Source organism: Condylura cristata, unplaced genomic scaffold (genome assembly GCF_000260355.1).
Source record: "Condylura cristata isolate star-nosed mole 26May11 unplaced genomic scaffold, ConCri1.0 scaffold00020, whole genome shotgun sequence".
NCBI classification, from domain to species: domain Eukaryota; kingdom Metazoa; phylum Chordata; class Mammalia; order Eulipotyphla; family Talpidae; genus Condylura; species Condylura cristata.
In genome coordinates, this window is record NW_004567121.1 from 33,384,451 (window position 1) to 33,402,808 (window position 18,358).

General features: G+C 43.8%; 1 protein-coding gene across 1 annotated transcript in view; it reads right to left on the bottom strand.

Annotated features, from left to right (window-relative positions):
* The window catches only part of VSNL1 (visinin-like 1), an 87,880-nt gene extending 69,524 nt beyond the window's left edge, over nt 1–18,356 (bottom strand). The window contains exon 1 of the mRNA XM_004686428.2: nt 18,067–18,356. The gene's annotated coding sequence lies outside the window, so the exon portion shown is untranslated. The remainder of the gene's footprint in view (nt 1–18,066) is intronic.
* Nucleotides 18,357–18,358: the final 2 nt, after the last annotated feature.

Consider the following 18,358-nt stretch of genomic DNA (forward strand, 5'->3'; position numbering starts at 1 on the left):
GAGTTTTAAATACTTTTAATGTGACTTTTTCAGAGAACAATTTGACTACCTAAGTTAAAGTACTGTAATGCTAAACTCTGTTATGATTAGCATGATAGAAACTTCTAGTTTCCTTCAAGATCCTTTCTTGTTCCTTGGTAATACAACCCAAATGCTAAGCTGCATTTCATAATGTTACTAAAGTCTGGCCAAAAACAAAATGCTAATTTCCAGGCATGACTCAGGGACTTGTCTCAAACGGGAGGGGGTGCGCCCCTCACCTCCTCTCCCTCCTTCTTACTGGGTAGAAAGCAGGTGTGGTTGGAGACACGCTGGGTCTTGAGGTGAAACCTGCTCTTGGCAGCTGAGCCAAAGGGCAGAGGGGGCCTGGATTCCTTAGAGCCTGTGAAGCCCTCCTGCCACCCCAACCTGCCACCCCAACCTGCCACCCCAACCTACCTCTGGATTTGCTTTTGTGAGTGAGAAATAAATCTCCTATTTAACCCATTGTTATTTGGACTATTTATCACTTTAAATGGAATCTAATCCATTGTCCAAAGTTTATAAGGCGGATATAAAAGTGTAAATATAACATCCTAAAGATAATTTGTCAACTCTTGGCTGCAGAAACAAATGAAACCAAATAGAAGCGTAGTACCAGAATTCTGGTTATGGTCTCGGGAACTTTGAATTGAAAATAATGATAATGATGTCGCCATCATACTGCAGGGTGCCAAACGAGAACAGGTGAGCAAAAGACTCTGAAGTCTGACCTTCTGTTGCGAGCCACCGCCTCTGTGACTGTCGGTATGTCACTTACTGGCTATTAGTCCCATTTTCCCATCTGCTTAATGGGGCTAGTAAGACTTCGTAGCATGAGTGATTATGAGCATTAGATAAATATATGCCTAAAGTGAAATCAATAGAAATTAACCGCATCACCCTAACCGATCTGATCACTAAAATCACCATTACTACCACCTGTAAAGCCCCGGCATCCAAAGATACCAGTGAAGCAGTATTTATAATCTATGAGCCACCATCACCCTGGCTCACAGGGCTTGCTATCTAACTTCTGCTGACGAAATGAGCCGCAGAGTAACGTGTAGCAGAACCTAATGACAAAATCCGCATTTCTTTTCACGACCCCAAGTTCAAGTAATTTGATCATGATTTTCTAACCTTTTATCTTTTTCCCCCCACCAATTACAAGTTGTTTCTAGGTTACCTCTTTGCCCCTTTCTCCCTCCAAACTCCCTCTTAGATCAGAAAGTCCTTTATTAGTGCCTGGTAGTTTTTATAAGTATTTTGCTTTGTCAAATGACTATGTAAAAACCAGATATTTTGTCATTCAGACTTGTTTCACTACACTGAATTCCCTTCAACGTCTTCCATTTAGCTTTCAATGACAACAACTAATCTATAAATCTCTTAAAAGATTTATTTATTTATACACACAAGAACTGGGGTACAGGCCAGAGGAGGGGGTGGGGGGCGTGAGAGGATCCATCAGAGACAGAGCAGGGAGCAGAACAGGCAGACTGACTGAAATCCACTGCTGAGGGAGCAGCGGGTGAGACAGGAGAGGTCTGCTGTGCCATGTGCTTCTGCTCCCTGGCTGGGAATCAAACTCAGGCTGCAGTGGCTTTAACCCATTGTGCCACCAGGGAGGGCCCACATCTGTAAGCTTTTAAAACACGATGTCAGACACATGCGTGTGAAGCTATTTCTCTGCCATTATCATGTCCGTTGGCTCCTGCTCCCCCTAGCAGTGATCATATCCCTGTTCTCTTCTGCTTCTTTCATCTAGTTCACTCCTCGTCTTAGCATCCCCAGGTCCATCCACCTGCACCCCTCATTCCTCATTCTGGGGAGGTTTGGGTTCCATGTGTCGCAGGACAGCTCCCACAGCCCTCTCTGCTGTCCTCATGACGGTCCCTAGACCATGAATTAAAGCTCCGTGTTCACCACCAGAATGTGTCCTCTGGGTGGCAGAAGCAAAGCTGCGTATCCTCAGAGAACACAGTCAGTACTTGACAAACACTCGGTAGATAAATGGAAACGGCGTTTAACCTGATGGAGCTGTAGAGGGACCTGGCCTGTTAAAAGGCCCACAGGCCTTCACCATGTGAAAGCAGCCAGAGCGCTGGGAAGACACCCGTCAAGAGGGAGCTAGCAGAGTTCGCTTGCTCACCACCCCAGGGAAGGACGCATCACATCGAGAGTGTGGCTGTCCTGTGGATGGACGGACATCAAGGCTCTGCTGTCCTGGCTGTTGGGGCCTCTGAGTGATGGAGGACGTGGGAGCAGCTGCGAGAGAGCAAAGCCCATGCTCTCCTCAAGAAGAAATGCAGAGACACCTACTTGAGCCCCAGCAACTGTAAACAGGTCTTAGTACCAATCCCGGGAGGCTGAGCTGGAAATACAGACCTCAGTGGATTTCAGTGGAATCTATTACTTCAGAGTTCAAAACAGGCCTCCCTGTTACACTACCTTACAGCATCAGGTATTTTTTTGCCATAGCACTTACTGTTATTTGTGATTTTATTCTCTCTTGTGATTATGTTATTTCTCTAGCTTGACTCTGTTTTCTGTGATATCGGGGCTTTTGGTTGTTTTAGTTCACCTCATCTACCTAGTTCTGGGCAACTGGCAGATAATCAAAAATACCTGCTGATAAAATGAATGAAGTGATGGAACAGAGGGATGGAACCTCATCAAAAGCAGCAAGGTGAAGGGAGCAGAAAGAACATAGCTCATAGATGCTCGGAGTCTCAGAGAGATGACCTACAGATTTTATGATTTTAGGCAAATTACACAATCCCTGGAAGTTTCCACTTCTCCCTCTAAAGTCAGAACATCTACCTCATTCGGTTGCAAATCTGAGCAAGAGAGAATATGTTCCTAAAGCAAAGCCCTGCTGAGGCCTTGGCACAGATACAGAACCTGCTGCGAGTATTCACACACAGCACCTCAAAAACCATCTCTTCCTCGTATTTGCTGAATTAAAGAGGGGGGGAGGGGGGTTTTTGGAACACCTAGACGTCATAAGGCGTAAGAATCATGAAAAGTGGAAAGAATTCACATGAGTAAGCCTAGGCAGACGTCCTTTGTCCCTGAAATGTCTACTCTGTGGGATCAGAGCCCCCTCTCCCTACCCCGTCTCCTGGGCCAGCATAATCGCCCTGCGAGTCTTTGTGGCGCATCGCCGTGGTTATGTCCCAGACCTGGCTCTGGAACGCAGAGGGTTCCACGGGCGCAGTCTAAGAGCTTTGTATATAAACAAGCCCGGGAGGCTTGTACACATCCCTGTAAGCAAAAACAAGGACAATTAGCTGCATTGCATACGTGTGCGCGCACCAGAGCTGCCTGGGTCTGCCTCATGCAGGATTTTCTTTCATCTTTGAAGGACGATGCCGCTTGAATGATCAGTCTCCATTTCTAGGCAGGGACTAGGACTCTTTTGAACTGATGGACACACTTGGGTTCGTCAGTGCTGGGGTTTCAAGAGCACAGGCCACTGACTGCATTTGGTTCTGAAATCTTGTAAACTAACCTTGACAGGGAAGCATGTTTCTGGATCCAGGGGTTTTCTTTCAATCTGGGGCCCTGGGGCCACTAAGCTTGGCTTTGTTTGCATTTGCCATTTTGCATGTCCTACATTTTGAAAGGCAAAGATAGCCGGTGGGGACGTTGCTGGGTCTAAGTATCATTTTAACACTCCTGAAACCCCTGCTCCACTTCTTTAACTCCTGCTTTGGACCATAAGCTCCTCCAGACAGAGATTTGTCTTAAGGTTCTTTGTATCCCTGGCAGGTGGCTAAGGCACAGAGATGTTTGCTGAGAGACTAAGAAGAGACTATTTGTTTTGAGCCTCCAGGGAGTGTCAAAGTGGGGGTTCAGGGGTGGAGCAATGTCTGAAGGAGTGGTGTCCCCCCACCCTTTTAATGTAGCTTCTCTAACAAAACATACTTGCAAGTGTAAAGAAATCTGGAAGTTATTTAAGGCCAAACATGAATGAGTGAATTTTGTTTTAAGGAACCTACTGCTGCTCACTGAAGCCCCGTAGGTATATGACCTATGAGAGAGCCAAAGGTTAATGAGGCCTTGGGTCTACTTTCTAGGAATTCAAAGTCAGGTGAGGAAGCACACTCCTGGAGAGGAGAGGAGAGGAGGCGGTGAGGACAGAGGTAGGGCTGACCATATCATAAAGACAAAGCTCTCCAGGAAAACGTACTGTTCTGGTCTCTCAGCCCAGACTGGCCTTTCCTTCCTACTTCCCACCTACTCCACAACCCCCCCCCCCCCCCCAGTGGTGGAACTGATAGAATTTCACACAGTTGCTGGCAGGTTTTGATCAGAAGGTTTTTCAGGGCTTTGGAAATAAAGGCAGCCATTTGCTGATAAAGTCAGCCCTAAAAAGTACAAGCTTAGCTTAGTACTGATTGTTAACGTTGCTCAGACTTACTATTCTTTACACTCCCACCCTCTCTGTCACTAAGCAGGAAGGCTCATTTCAAAGAAATGACTGACTTTTCTAGAAATGTCCAAAAATCTGTGCCAAGTCCATTGAAGCAGCATCTGAAAGTCTAGAGTGTGTGATAATAAGACAAGAGTAAGGCCAACCTTATCCACACAGTGCCATCTGTTAAAACTATGCCTGTTCGGGGTTTGAATTGTAAGGATCATTGTTGAAGGGGAAAAAGCAGAATACGATTAAAGGAATGAATGGTCTCAATTAGAAACTATATAAGCTAGGAGATATAAACTATAAATTATCAATGTTAAGTCATTCTATTTTGTTTGCTTTCGAAATATTCTACAAGGAATATTACTCTTTTTATTCAGAAGATGGCATTTTAAGCACTTCAAGGAGCACATTTCCAGCTTTCAGGGAAGCTCATTTAATAGTTACTGTCATGCAGAGACTTGAAGAACAGGATATTTGTTCAGTGAATCACCTGGAATACCAATAGCAGCCCTCTTTAAGTGGACTTCATAGAGTTTTGTCAAATAAGATTGTAAAACTAGAAGAGCAAGTCTTCTGGAAAAAAAAAAAAAAAAAGCCTGTCACCTTCACTAATGAAAAAAAGAACATTTCTACACTAATCCTTGACAACTACAAAACCAGAATATTCTCTTATAGGAGGCAACTTCAATCTTGATGATAACCATCAGTGATGACAACACAGATCCCAATTCAGAGAAGTGACTCGATTCTTGTTTATTCGTCACAGGAACCAGTAACTCAATTCAAAGAAACTAGCTGGCTCCCTGTATGGCTTGTTAGCCTTTAACAAAAATCTATTTTTAGTTGAGGTTCCCTTGGGATACCTTCATCAGGTATCACCACCGGGCATGCCACCACCACTCAAGCATACTCCATCACCACAGACCACGAGCTTCCTCTCTTTCCCTTCCCACTCCCCTTCCCCACTCTGTGCTTCAGTCTGTACTCGGCCTTCTCTCAGCTACATCCAGTGCCAAAGGATTTCCGGTCCAGGTGTACAGAACCTCCCAGCCAGGACAAAAATCTGCGTTCTCCTTACCAGCAACCACTAGCTAGCGTTTTAGGGAAGCTGCTCGAATTTGCGTTTCCTAAATAAACAGACATAAGCAGTGCCGGGAAATGGTGCCCCCGCCTCAAGCAAAGCTCTGAATCCCACCTTTAGGTCAAGCGCCACTTAAACTCTCAAATGTGTTCACGCGCTCCCAGCAGAGAGGGCTGTGAGCTGTGCTCAGTCCATTCTTCTCAATTATAATTTTATTTCACTTCAATTATAAGCTCTTTGAAGACAACAAATCTGACCTCATATTAAAAAGTGAATGTCGGGGCCCTCCCTGATGGTGCAGCGGGTTAAAGCCCAGCACTGAGACGATAAAGCCACTTCCACATGAGTTCGATCCCTGCCCCGGAGGTGACCCACATGGTGCGGCAGACCTCTCCTGACCCGCCCGCTGCTCCCCTCAGCAGTGTACTTCGTCAGTGGCCTGCTCCCCACTCTGTCTCAGGTGAAATCTCTCACTGCCCCTGCACCTCTGGCCTGTATTACCCCAGCTCTGTATGAGTACAAATCCTCCCATTTTGCTGTGTTGCTGATCTTTACATTTGCTTGACCTTAGTATTCAGAATACCTACTTCATACCCTAAGGAACCAAGACCCTGAGGAATGAAATAATTTTCCCGTGTTTTCATTTGAATAAAAAGGAACTCAAATCAGAATCAGATTACCTGCCTTCATTAGTTTTTTGATTATGTTGCCTTTGCAATGTTCTATTAGCTTCTGCTAACCTAATATTAATCTCTGCTAACATACTATCATATTTTAGTATTTTTATCATTCTTAATTGCTGTGAAAGTAACACCATTTAATTATACCACCATTATTCTGAATTTGAGATCACTTAAAAAAAAGATTTATTTATGCATACAAGAATGGGGGTGCAGGCCAGAGTTGGGGGGGAGTGTGTGTGTGTGTGTGAGAGAGGATTCACCAGAGACAGAGTGGGGAACAGAAGAGACAGGCTGATTAAAATACAGTGCTGAGGAGAACAGAGTAGACAGGAAAGCTTCATATTGCTGTGCTTTAACCCCTTGTGCCATGAGGGAATGAATTGGGATCATTTTAAAGTCAGAAATTTTCTTCCTTTTTATGAAGTAACTCATACAGGATTATAAACAAGTCAGTGGGGAGGATTCAGAAGCATTACTCATTAGCCACTTTGGCACAATTGTGGTCCAATTTCCATCCAGAAACAAAATGGGAGCTCTCTTGAGGGATCAATAGCCAAAGCACTCCAAGAAGTTTCCTCAAGCTTCTTGGCCTATTATTCCATCTTTTCCTTTTAAATGTTTTTAGGAAAGAAAACTAGCATTCATTAAAGATCTAGTACATGCCAGAGACTGTTCAAAGCACTTTCATACATTACATTATTAATCCTTGTAGTGAATATCAAGCGTATAATTTTGCTTTCCAGAAAGTTAGCTAATTGGTTCATCTTTGAAGTCATGTCTCTTTTAACCAAACCATGCCTTTTCTAGCAAGAATGGTCAAGTCTTTTCTGACAAAGGCTGCTATTAGCCACCTGGGATGGGTAGATCTTACTTGCATGCTGACTTAATTATATCATGCTTACTAGTTTTTAGCACCGACTAGGGCCTTCATGGTATGAAATGACATTTAGTGTATTTGGAAGAGTCCTTACAGGTATGTATAGAATGTCTAAGGTGGGACGACATGTCTTAGTTTGCGCTAGCCTATTGGAGAGGACAGATGGGGATAGAAGTGAAACAAAATGACCCGAATCGTGGTTAAAGTGGGTGATATGATGGTACGTGTAAGTAAACTACATTGTTTTCATCAAATGTGTCTGCTTTCCATGATGAAAGGTAAAGAGAAAAAGTCTGTATGGTGGTCGGCAGTCCTGGGTTTAAGTAACACCTTTATTGCTTTGAGCTGTCACCTTGGGCAAATTATTTTCCCAGGCACAGTCTGTGTGTCATAAAATGAAGTTTTACCCTACAAAACTGCCATGTAGACTCAGTAAAGTAGTGTGTGTAAGTAGCTAACTCAGCGTGCTAGTCACTAAGCACTGAGTTAACATCATTACATATAACAGTATACATGATCTCTGAGGAAGAGATCCTGTGAGGAAGGTCCTCCCTTCCTCTGGTCACTTAGCTGACAGGGACCTTCCAATATCCAGATGACTTCAGGCTGGGTTAAGAGCCAAGGAGGAATGCTATACACACGCTCCCACACGTGGTCTTTTCTGAACATCTCTCTGGGAGAACAGCAGTCTTTCCTTACCTCTCCTGTGCCCGTGACGGGATCCACCCATTCTCCTCCACTCCACACTGCTTCCTCCCTTCCAGCATCACTACCAGCAATTCCAGCCTTGCTGTCATGTTTGAGGAATGAACCCTATGTCATTTTGTATTGTTTCTTTTAAAGCCAGGGCATCGAGTTGGCTGGCAGTCTGGCTTGATTCACTCCTCCCTACCTCAAACGGGCTCTGTTGTGTCTCCCTTCCTAATCCAGGATGAGATTTTGGTTTGATTTATATTTATCAGGTCACTTGCAGTTATCACAAAAGTGGTGGCTTCTAGATAGTAAAAAGCTCAGTCTAATTTAAATAGAAATTTCTACTATCTAGTCAATCCAATCTCCTTTTCAGCTTAATTTTGAACTAACATCTCACAATGAAGCAATAGAAAAGACACTGTAATCTGTTCTTTCTTCCTGTTCATTGTCTCGCCTTCATTATTTGCTCTCTGCTTCTAGGAGGGGTGAGCAAAGTGGGTTCCACAGGGACTAGGCCAAGTCTTAACTGGAACTGAATCAGCTGGCCATGCACACTTTCTGTGAATCAGATGCCCTGCCCAGTTCTCCTTATCCTGGGGTGTGTGTGGACCCTGTAACTCCTCCCTAGAGACTTCTGCACTTCCCACCTCATTTTGGGTAATGGACATTTCATTTGCTGTGTTCCTACTCTACTGTCTTCAAGTGTTGCACCCCTCCAGGGCAGACTGAAAAATTGATCCCACATGGTATGTTCTTTCAAGGGCTTCCTGTTATATGAGAAAGCTGGCTTATACCCAGGTGACCATCGTCTGAGTCCAGCTGTGATAAGAGGACTGAGCAATTACTCTTGCCCAGAATGACCAGAAGTGAGTCTTAGAGAAGGGTGTGACTCTGATATTCAGTGGATGGCCAGCTCGGGATAAATGACTTTCATTGTCCCTGGAGAGAAACCATTGTCCCTGGTATTTGGTCCTGAGCAAGAACAGGGCTTGGCCAGATGGAGGCCTGCTGGACACATGCAGGTGGGTCTCTCGTTTCTTTCATCAGTTTCACTGTCCTTGCTTTGCTCTGATGCATAGACACATGAGGATTCTTGGGTCAGGAGAACAAGTTACCCTCACAGACCTCTTCACCCCAATAGGAAGGAAATCTCACTCACGAAGCTTCCTTACTAGATCACACTTGCAATGACCATGGCTGCCTTTTTTTCCACAAAGTCTTTCTGGAATTGAGAAATGCTCACTCCCCTAAATAATGGTCATGGGCTCAAGCTCTACAAGGACAACAGGAAACTCTTAATTTGGAAGATAAAGATACATCTCAAACCTTATACTTTTGTTTTTTCCTCAAAGTTTTTCACATACTTCTTTGAAGGGAAAGAACTCTCAGTGTGTTGGAGTTATTTCTTTAAGGAAACAAAGTCATGCCCTCACCTTACAATATACTCCACCTGCCCTTTTAACTCTGCCACTTAATCTAGAGCAATGATTTTGGTGAGCTTTCTTGTAATGCTGCCTCACAAAGCTACTTGCTCTTAAATATTTTACCTAAAAATTGTGAAACAATCTCTGACAGGACCTGGAATGTATTGTGTGTGTGTAAGTGTACAGATGTTTGTCTGTCCATCTGTCTGTGTGTGCCTCTCTTCCTTACCTTGCCTCAGAGGCCACTCTCTGCTCTGAGTTAATGTGCATTACTAGTTAGACTTCTCCACACACTCAGCAAAGGAAGCTCTGGTGAGCTAACCCTGACTTGAACCACCACTATGACTCCCTCTCTTCCGTCTTTTGGGTGTTGCGTGATGGGCATTTATTTGACAGACTAAAGATATGTAGGTGATTGTGCTAGATCTGACACAGGAAGTGACAAAGTGGTGTGACTAGAATTTTCCACAGGTGCTCAAGGCACCTTGGAGGTAAAGGTAGAGGAAAAAGATGGTAAAGGTTGGTAGATGATTAAGGTTCACAGATATCCTCTGACATCACTTATGAAGAATACCATAAATGTAAGTGACTGCAGTCACTTACACACACACACACATCCTACAAGGTAAATATATTACTTCTCCTTCATAAGTGAGAAACAATGCTAAAAAAAAATTAGAAACTGAAGTTCTGCCCAGCTTGGGTGAGTAAGACTCACCCAAGACTTACTATCTGCAAAAGTTTCAGAACTTAGGCACAACTTTCATAGACATCAGAGGGAGAAAAGCATGCTTTTTTTGGGAATCAAAGGTTAGAAATATACTTGAAATTCTCTAATAAAAAGAATAGAAAATAGGGGGAGAAGAGCTTGAGGAGAAGTGAAAAGACTCTTAGAAGAATTAAAAACAGTGAGGCCACTTTGGATTTTATCCTTCTGGTGATGTGTCTGTGAATTACTGGAAAAAATCTTTCCATTCAGTAGGCAAGAGGGGTTGAGAGGGATATTCTCCTTCCTGTGTAAGCCCTGGGAGGAAAGAATGAGAGTAGATCACATAAGAGTCCTCCCACGAACACATATTGAAAAATTAGTCATGAGGTAAGTTGGTGAGGGAAGAGAATGAGAGAGAGATTCATTTTGTGAAAGGTATTAAGTGATAGAATTTTCATAGTATAATATTTAAACCAAAAGGTAGCGCTCTTGAGATACTTTTTATTGAATTATTAAAGTTCAGTGACTAAATGGAGGTTTGAGTGGGAAACAAGGTCTGCATTATTTAGCTGCATTGAAAAATAATTTATCGGCCCTCCCTGGTGGCGCAGCAGGTTAAAGCACTGCACTAAGAAGCTTAAGCCGATTCTGCATGAGTTCGATCCCCACCTGCCCCGAGGAGATCCACATGGCGAGGCACACCTCTCCTGACCCACCGCTGCTCCCCCTTCGTCGATCTGCCTGTTCTGCTCCCCACTCTGTTCCTGGTGAATCCTCTCACCCTCCGAATCTCTGGCCTGTACCCCAGTTCTGTATGAATAAATAAATAAATCTTAAAAAAAAAGTAATATATCAATTATTGGGTATATTATAAGGTATACCCAGGATGATAGTCATATAGAAATAAACTTCAAAATATCCTCTTCCTTCCATACTCTGGAGCCCAGTTACATGCTGGTGTTATCGGATAGGCTGATGATGGTGAAGAGAAGGTCTAATGGAGATGGGGCAAACCTAGAGAAAGGAGAGGTGGGCAAGTTTGAGATTTCATTCAGTGAAGGCATTTCTTCCCGAATGCTCCTCTCTATACTTCTATTCCAGCTTTTAATCTCTTTGAACTTAATGAACTGCATTTATCTCTCTTCCTTACTAGGCATGCATCCCTTGATGGCTGAGATTGCAGCTTATTTAATGTTGAAGCCACAGTGAGTACAAAGTACTTGGCACATTTACGCAACTGTTATCTATTTTGTCTTTAATTTTGTGTAGAAGAAGTGAAATGTAGGCCAGAGGTGTGGGGGTGAGAGGATTCACCAGAGACAGAGTGGGGAGCAGAACAGGCAGATGCACGAAGTACACTGTTGAGGGGAGCAGCGGGGAGTCAGGAGAGGTAGATTGTGCCATATATTGTGAGGCTCCCTGGTGGGGGATTGAGTTCAGTCCACTGCAGTGATAGTGCTGAGCCTTAACCCCTAGGCCACCAGGCAGGCCACATTTGATATGTGTTTTATAAGGTTATGGATTGCTAAGTGTTCATTGGCTTGATTTCCTATGCAGAGTGGCTAGGTGAATAGGCCCCACAGAGTGAAGTGGTATATGAAGATAGGGATGAAACTGACATTAATCACTAACATTTCCTATATCTTCTTTACATATATAGTGTTCAGTTTTCTGTTCACATCTCTATGGATTACTGATATAAAGGGAAACTGAGGCAGAGAGATTGAAAACTTGCTCATGGACATAGAACTAACAAATTGTGGGACTGGCCATTTTGTTTAAGTGTATCTAACTTGAAACACGCATTGTTTGTTTCCTTTCATAATTTCTTTTGAGTCAGTTGAAACCTCAATGAGGAGTGAAGAAAGTTTCCATTCACAAACCAAAAATAAAGAAAGATTAAATGGTTCATCTGACTGACAATAGAACCTTTATAAATGCTCAAAAGAAAATCTATCAATTTTGTATGCTGAATTTAAAAATATACAAGTACAGTTTTCATAAAAGTAAACACCAAACACCTTATATTTAAGTTTCCAAGACACTTAAATTTCTTGAATAAGCAAAATTGATAGTTTTCCATTAATTCTGAACATTAGATGTCTAAGAATTTCAAGAAACAACTGTCAATCGAAAGTCAGGTTCATACAACACTTTTACGCGTGAAAAATAAGCATTTCGACATTATTCTAATGGTTAGTGGATCCTGTCTGTGATGTTTTCTTAATAATTAGAGATTTTTTTTTAAGAAATCAGAAATAACACACCAATGGCAAATTAATAAAACATGCCAAATGTAACACACCAGAAACTCTTTTAAGCAGCAGAGTCTACTCTTTAAAGAAGGCTTCAGCCTCAGCAAGCATTCTTAAATCTGAACAAGAGAACCTTGAAGGTCCAATTATTTGCATTAGAAAAAAATCCCAGACTCCGATTAATGATTTGCAGGAAAATCTATTGACATTCAGCCTTCTCTAAAGTTCAGAGTCTTTCAGATCCTAAGAGATAATAAACAAGATCCAAAGAAAGGAGAAAAAGCACGTTTAAAGTGACAGATTTCTGTTTTCAGAAAAGTCCCCATACAAGCAAGAAAAAAGACAAATAAGACTTAAACTATAGATCTAAAATAACTGCATGTAAGTTTAACTGATTATTAACACTTGGCTTTTATGGGTCATACTTCATAAAATGAAATCTGTTTAATTAAGAGAGCCCTACTTTCTGTAAAAAGTTCAGCAATTATTTTATGATGTGTTAAACTTGACGGCTACTTGGTGCGAATACTCCAAGTCTTCTTTGTAATTTAGAACAAAGGGAAATAGATTGCTCACCTGAAATAAAATCCAGCAAGCTGTTAGAAATGCAGTGCATTATTTAAAAAAAAAAAAAAAAACAAACTAGTGGTTAAACAGCAGGTCATCTGTGTTAGAACTGTAGTGAATTCAGAGGGTGGAGAAACACAGAGGATGAAGATTGGGGCCAAGTGGTAGGGCTTGCTTGCTATAAGTTTTCAGAGAAGGGTATATAGAACATCTCTGTAATGTATTCACAGGCACCTTATTATTAAAGTGTCAGATCTCTCTGAGGATTCTTCAGTAATTTGCTATTCCATTTCTGCTTCATTCATTAAATAGTTTCTAAAGCATCCCCAAGATCCTCATTTGTGAAGTTCTCAATGAATCAAGCTGAGAGCAACTCAAACTATTTTGATTCACTTAAGAGAGCATGAAGTTATCTTTAGAAACAAACTGTAAATGAAAAATGCAGTGTTGTGGGCCCATCACAGTATGAGAAGTTAAAATAATTCCATGGCTCAAGAGGCCACCATCTAAAGAAATGGCACACAAAGCCAGCATCATCTAGGCTTAAACACAGCTCTCACTTCCTAGTATCAATTCTTATAAATAGAAAAGAATAGCTTATATTTTAAAGAGCTAAAAGATACTCATGGAAGTGGAAAAAAAACACTCATACTGATATTAATAGAGTGCTTTTATTTCTTTGCTAAAAATACAAAGTATCATTTACTCTGGTTTTCCCTTTTAGTAACATAAAGCTTTTCCCCCGCCACATTAAATGTGCACATGCTTTAGTAAAAATGGTGTAATTTCTTGATGTAATGAATAAGATACATATAGTGGATTCTTTTTAGGACTATTTCAACGTGACATATTGTGAACTATTTACCATCAAAGCCATTGTATAGATTATGTGAAAATATGACAAGGATCATTAAAGTCTCTGCTCTTGTGGACTCTGGTTTCAGATTGTAGATATGCAGATTTTTATCTTTAAGATAAAAAATATTCCTTGGGCCCTCCCTTGTGGTACAGCAGATTAGAGCACAGCACTGCAAAGCTGGCTGTGGCCACTTCAGTGCGAGTTCGATCCCCACCCTGGAGCTGACCCACATGGTACAGCAGACCTCTCCTGTCTTGCCCGCTGCTCCCCTCAGCAGTGTACTTCATCTATCTGCCTGTTCTGCTTCCCACTCTGTCTCTGGTGAATTCTCTCACCGCCCCTGCACCTCTGGCCTGTACCCCCCAATTCTGTATGCATGAATAAATAAAATCTTTAAAAAATATATTCCTTAAGGTGCTATATCCTTATTACTGGAGGGCTGGAACAGATAATTTATTTGGAACACATCCAGTTCATATACTCAATTACATGACCTAACCACTGGGATTAGCAGAAATATCAGCCATTTTTAAATTTATGTCTATACAATTTGATACTTCAAGAAAATTAACTTAGTTTACTGTAACTGAGATGGACACTGTCAATCTTAGATTAACTCAATGTGGTCCCTACCATAAGAAAAACCTTCCTCCTTCCTAAATAATTACTGTTTTTTTAAAAATGATTTTATTAATTTTTGTGTAGAAGAACTGGGGTGGAAGCCAGAGTGCGTGCAAGGGTGAGAGGACTCACCAGAGATACGAGTTGGGGAGCAGAAAAGGCAGATTGCACTGCTGAGGGAAGCAATGGGCAAGAGAAGTCTGCTGTGCCATGTGGGTCAGCTCCCAGCCTGAGGATCGAACTCGTCTTGGCTGAGCTTTAACCCCTAGGCCACTAGGGAGGACCCATAAATAATCTCTAAACTTAGCAGTACAGAAATCATTCAATACCAAGAAAAACAACTTTAGAACATTAAAAATCATGGCTCTTGAGAATCAGGAAGTCACGCATTTGATGCTGACATTGTGTTGCTGTCCTATGAAAGTCACCCTGCACCAGCCTATGAAATTCCCAGAGAGCTTCAGCTCTTCAGCAATGTTTGGAATTCAGCCCTATATGCAACCCAAATAGAAAACCTATAGCTTGCTCAGGACATTTCTATCATGCTATGTTATTACAGGAGAGTCACAGCAGAGCAAACCAAGCAGGGCACTTGGCAGCTACCAGCCTGAACTCTGCAGGGGGTACCTGGTGGCTTAGCAAGCCTTTGCTTTTCCCCCAGAATGGGAGAGCAAGACCAGGTAGCATCTGACCAAGAACATTTGTTAAACACCAGACAGAGCTCATCTCAATTCAGGAGAGGTTTATGATGAGGGGAGTTCACCTAAGTTGTTAATGGATGAAATGCCTTAAGAAATTCATTCCTCGCTTTTCTTAGCTTCCTCAACAATCTCCAGGGGTATTTCACTGCCCTTTCAAATGAGACAGAAACTCAGACTGTCTTCCTCAAGCCTCTCTTGGCTAATGCCTCAGATTTCCAGAAGAGAACTCCTGGTATTTCCTCAAAGGGGTATTAGTGGTGGCTGTGGTTATCTTTCTGATTGCCTGCGAGATGACATTTTTTGAGAACAAGAGGGCCCAGATTATCTTTAAAAAGCCTCTAGTTTGTACAGGCACTCAGAAATTTTTTGTGGAAGGGAGAATCAGTGAAAGCTGCAAGAGGAGCCTGGTGATGCAGGTATTATTGTCTGCTTTGCAGTCCCTGTCCAGCAAGACAGAGAAGAGAGCAGCGCCAGAGCTGGGCCAGGGCATTAAGAGCACTAAAGGCTTTGAAAACCAGCACTGCTCTCCTCCACAGCGCCCTCTTTAGGCTGAACCGGGCAACCATCCTTCCTTCAATACACTGCCCCTCCCCTTTTCTGCAGGTGGCTTCTGGAGGATTTCCATGAAGACTAGAGACAGGCATCTTGGATTTGGGTTCTGCCTTCTAGGAGCTAGAAGAGAGCTGGCCGAGCTCACGGCATGTTTACACTGCAGCCTCCTCGCTCCCGGGCCCCCTTCCTGCAGCTGCCGCAATTTGGGAGGAGGCGAGAGGCCAAAGAGGAAGGACCACCCCGCTGCGCCTGAGCCTACAAGGCTGCATTCCCTGAAGAATACAGGGGTGCTGAGCCTACAAGGCTGCATTCCCTGAAGAATACAGGGGTGCGGGTGGGCCTGGGCAGTTCTCAGATAGGAGATTAAGGTGCTCGGGATTTGCCAGCTTTCTGAAAAGATCCTGGCATTCCAAAGAAATGAACTGAAATGCAGATGAGGCCAGGAAGACTAAACTAAACTTCTAATGAGATGGATATATGAGAGGTGGAGGGTAAGAGAAAGAGATAAAGACTTTCCAGGGAGAGGTGAAGCTGAGAAGAGAGTGCTAAAGTGGGGAAGGGAACCCCAGGAGCCCTCTGGAAAGGTGAATCTGGGAGCAGACAGTCTTTCTTCGAAGGTTCCTGCTTTGTGACTGAGAAGACTGGAATTGTGGAGGGGACCCTATCTGTTCAACATTACCTTTTCATTGTCTTTTTCATTGCCCAGAAGTTAACTGACTTTTTCCTCACTCCTTGGCTCTGGGCCTCAGTTTCCTCATCTGCACCCCTATGGGGTGTTGGACTAGATGCCTTCTAAGGTCTCTGTCCCACAGGAGCCTCTAAAACTACCATCCCACCAGCCCGAGTATGAGACCCAACATCCAGGAGCTTTCACCCCAGACCCCCCTTCTTCCTCCAGCACCATTTATTTCTCAGTGCAGCCCATGGCGGAGGGGATGCCCCATAGCAGTGAGCCCAAAGGTGGAGCTCCCTTGTGGGAGGTGACTGGTCCCCCTGCCCTGGAGAAAGGGAAGGAGGCACAGACACTTTGGGTTTCCAAGGAGAGCATATTCTCGAACGTTCGATTTCAAATGCCATCGATTTAAATAAATTATAGATTCCTTTGAGGGATTCTACATAGTTGGATCGGCTAAAGGGCCAAAGAGCCCTCTAATGATTGGCCCTATTTGTTGTAAAATGATTTCTTTTCAGCCCAGACTCTGGATCTGCTTTGCCATGGAAATCCAGCAGGCACTGGCCATGCTCTCCTCCTGCCTGCCTGCTTCAGTGCGGCATTTTCTGAGGTGATTAAACACCGAAGCTTAATGCGAATGCTCTGGGGAGATGGGGATCAGTGACGCCTTCTCCCCTCCCCTAATACTCCCCCCACACATATTGTAGATGGTAGTGAAGGGTGAACTGTTTTCACAAGAGTTTCATATTTTAGTTTGTGTCAAACTGAAATTCCTTAAATATTAAAATGCAATAATGTGTAGAAATACGACTCTCTGTTCCCTTCCAGCGGGATGTGACACACAGATAGTAGACTGGCTTTCTACACCCACTCGCATTCGCGTTTCATTTTAGTCTCCAAAATATGGACAGGAGGCCAACTCTAGAAAAATGGATTCCCACTCTGGCATCTCCCAGGGCACTGATGCTTGCAGTGCTGGGCGCCGGCGAGGAGCGGCGCCCCCTCCCCAATCACTAGCGCCCCCGATTTTTTTTCCACAGGGGGTTTGACCTTGTAAAGACTCTTCTTCCGCTTCTGGGCAAGGAACAACACATTTTAACTCAAAACACAAAACGACCTTTTCTCCTTTAAGGAAACACCACCCAATGGAACACATCTGGGTTCCCATTTCCCCAGCCTGCATTCCGGGATGTGAACTCGGGGTGTAAAGACAGCCAGGTAACTAGTTTGGGTCTGACAGTCTCCCTTCAGCGGCTCGGCGTCTCCGGCTTCTTTCGGAAGAGACCGTGCGGCGACACATCTCCTTTTTCTGCCCATTCACCATCGTGACGAAAACCCACACCGAACGATTATCTACTCATTTCTAAACACGAAGAGAGAAACACGCCTATTGCGCCTAGCTCTGGGCTTCTAAACTAATATCCCGCCGGGAAACCCATCCTGATTCCCATCCCATCTCGTCCACTCAGTTTTACTTATCAGAATCAAGCACCTCGCTGCTCTCGGGGAGGAAAATGGTGCACCACCCGTGTGGCTGACAGGTTGGTACTTGACTGCCACCGCTCAATAGTTTGATCAGCAACCGGAAAACTTCACCATCGGTCAATTAGCTACTTAAATCGGTGTAAGGAGAACCGCCTATATGTGGCAAGCTACGAAAACACCTCTGTTTCACCTCTCTTAAATCTGGCCTTAGACAGTCCCCCCAAACACGCCGCATATAAACACTCCGCCTTCCCCTCCTCCCCCTCCCCCCAAAGGTCCCCCCCAGGACCAGCAGCGCCCTCAGATCACCAGCGTCGACCAAAGCCAATGCCCCCCAGACGCATCTATGCAAAGTATGTGACAATAGCCAAGCATCTCGCAGACAATCGCTGCACTACACATGCAGAAATCAACGAAGACTGTGTTTTCCACTTACAGTTATAGCGCTGTGCACGGTCACTTAACGAAAATGATAAAACTCAACAGTTCTTTTTAGATATTTGTATTTAATTCGGCTACACGGTGAAGCCGTCCGGTGGGTGGTTCTCTCGCGCTCTTTTTCTCCGGAGGTCTAGGCAGCTTAAATCCCTCTCGGATCGCGCCTCGCCAGCCCCGCGGCCGCCGCCACACGCTCCGGTAGGTCTCTGCTGCGGATTGGGAATCCCATAGAAAACCTAGGGGCCCTGAGCCGGCTGCGCAGGCGCGCGAGCTGCCGCCGCGCCAGGCCG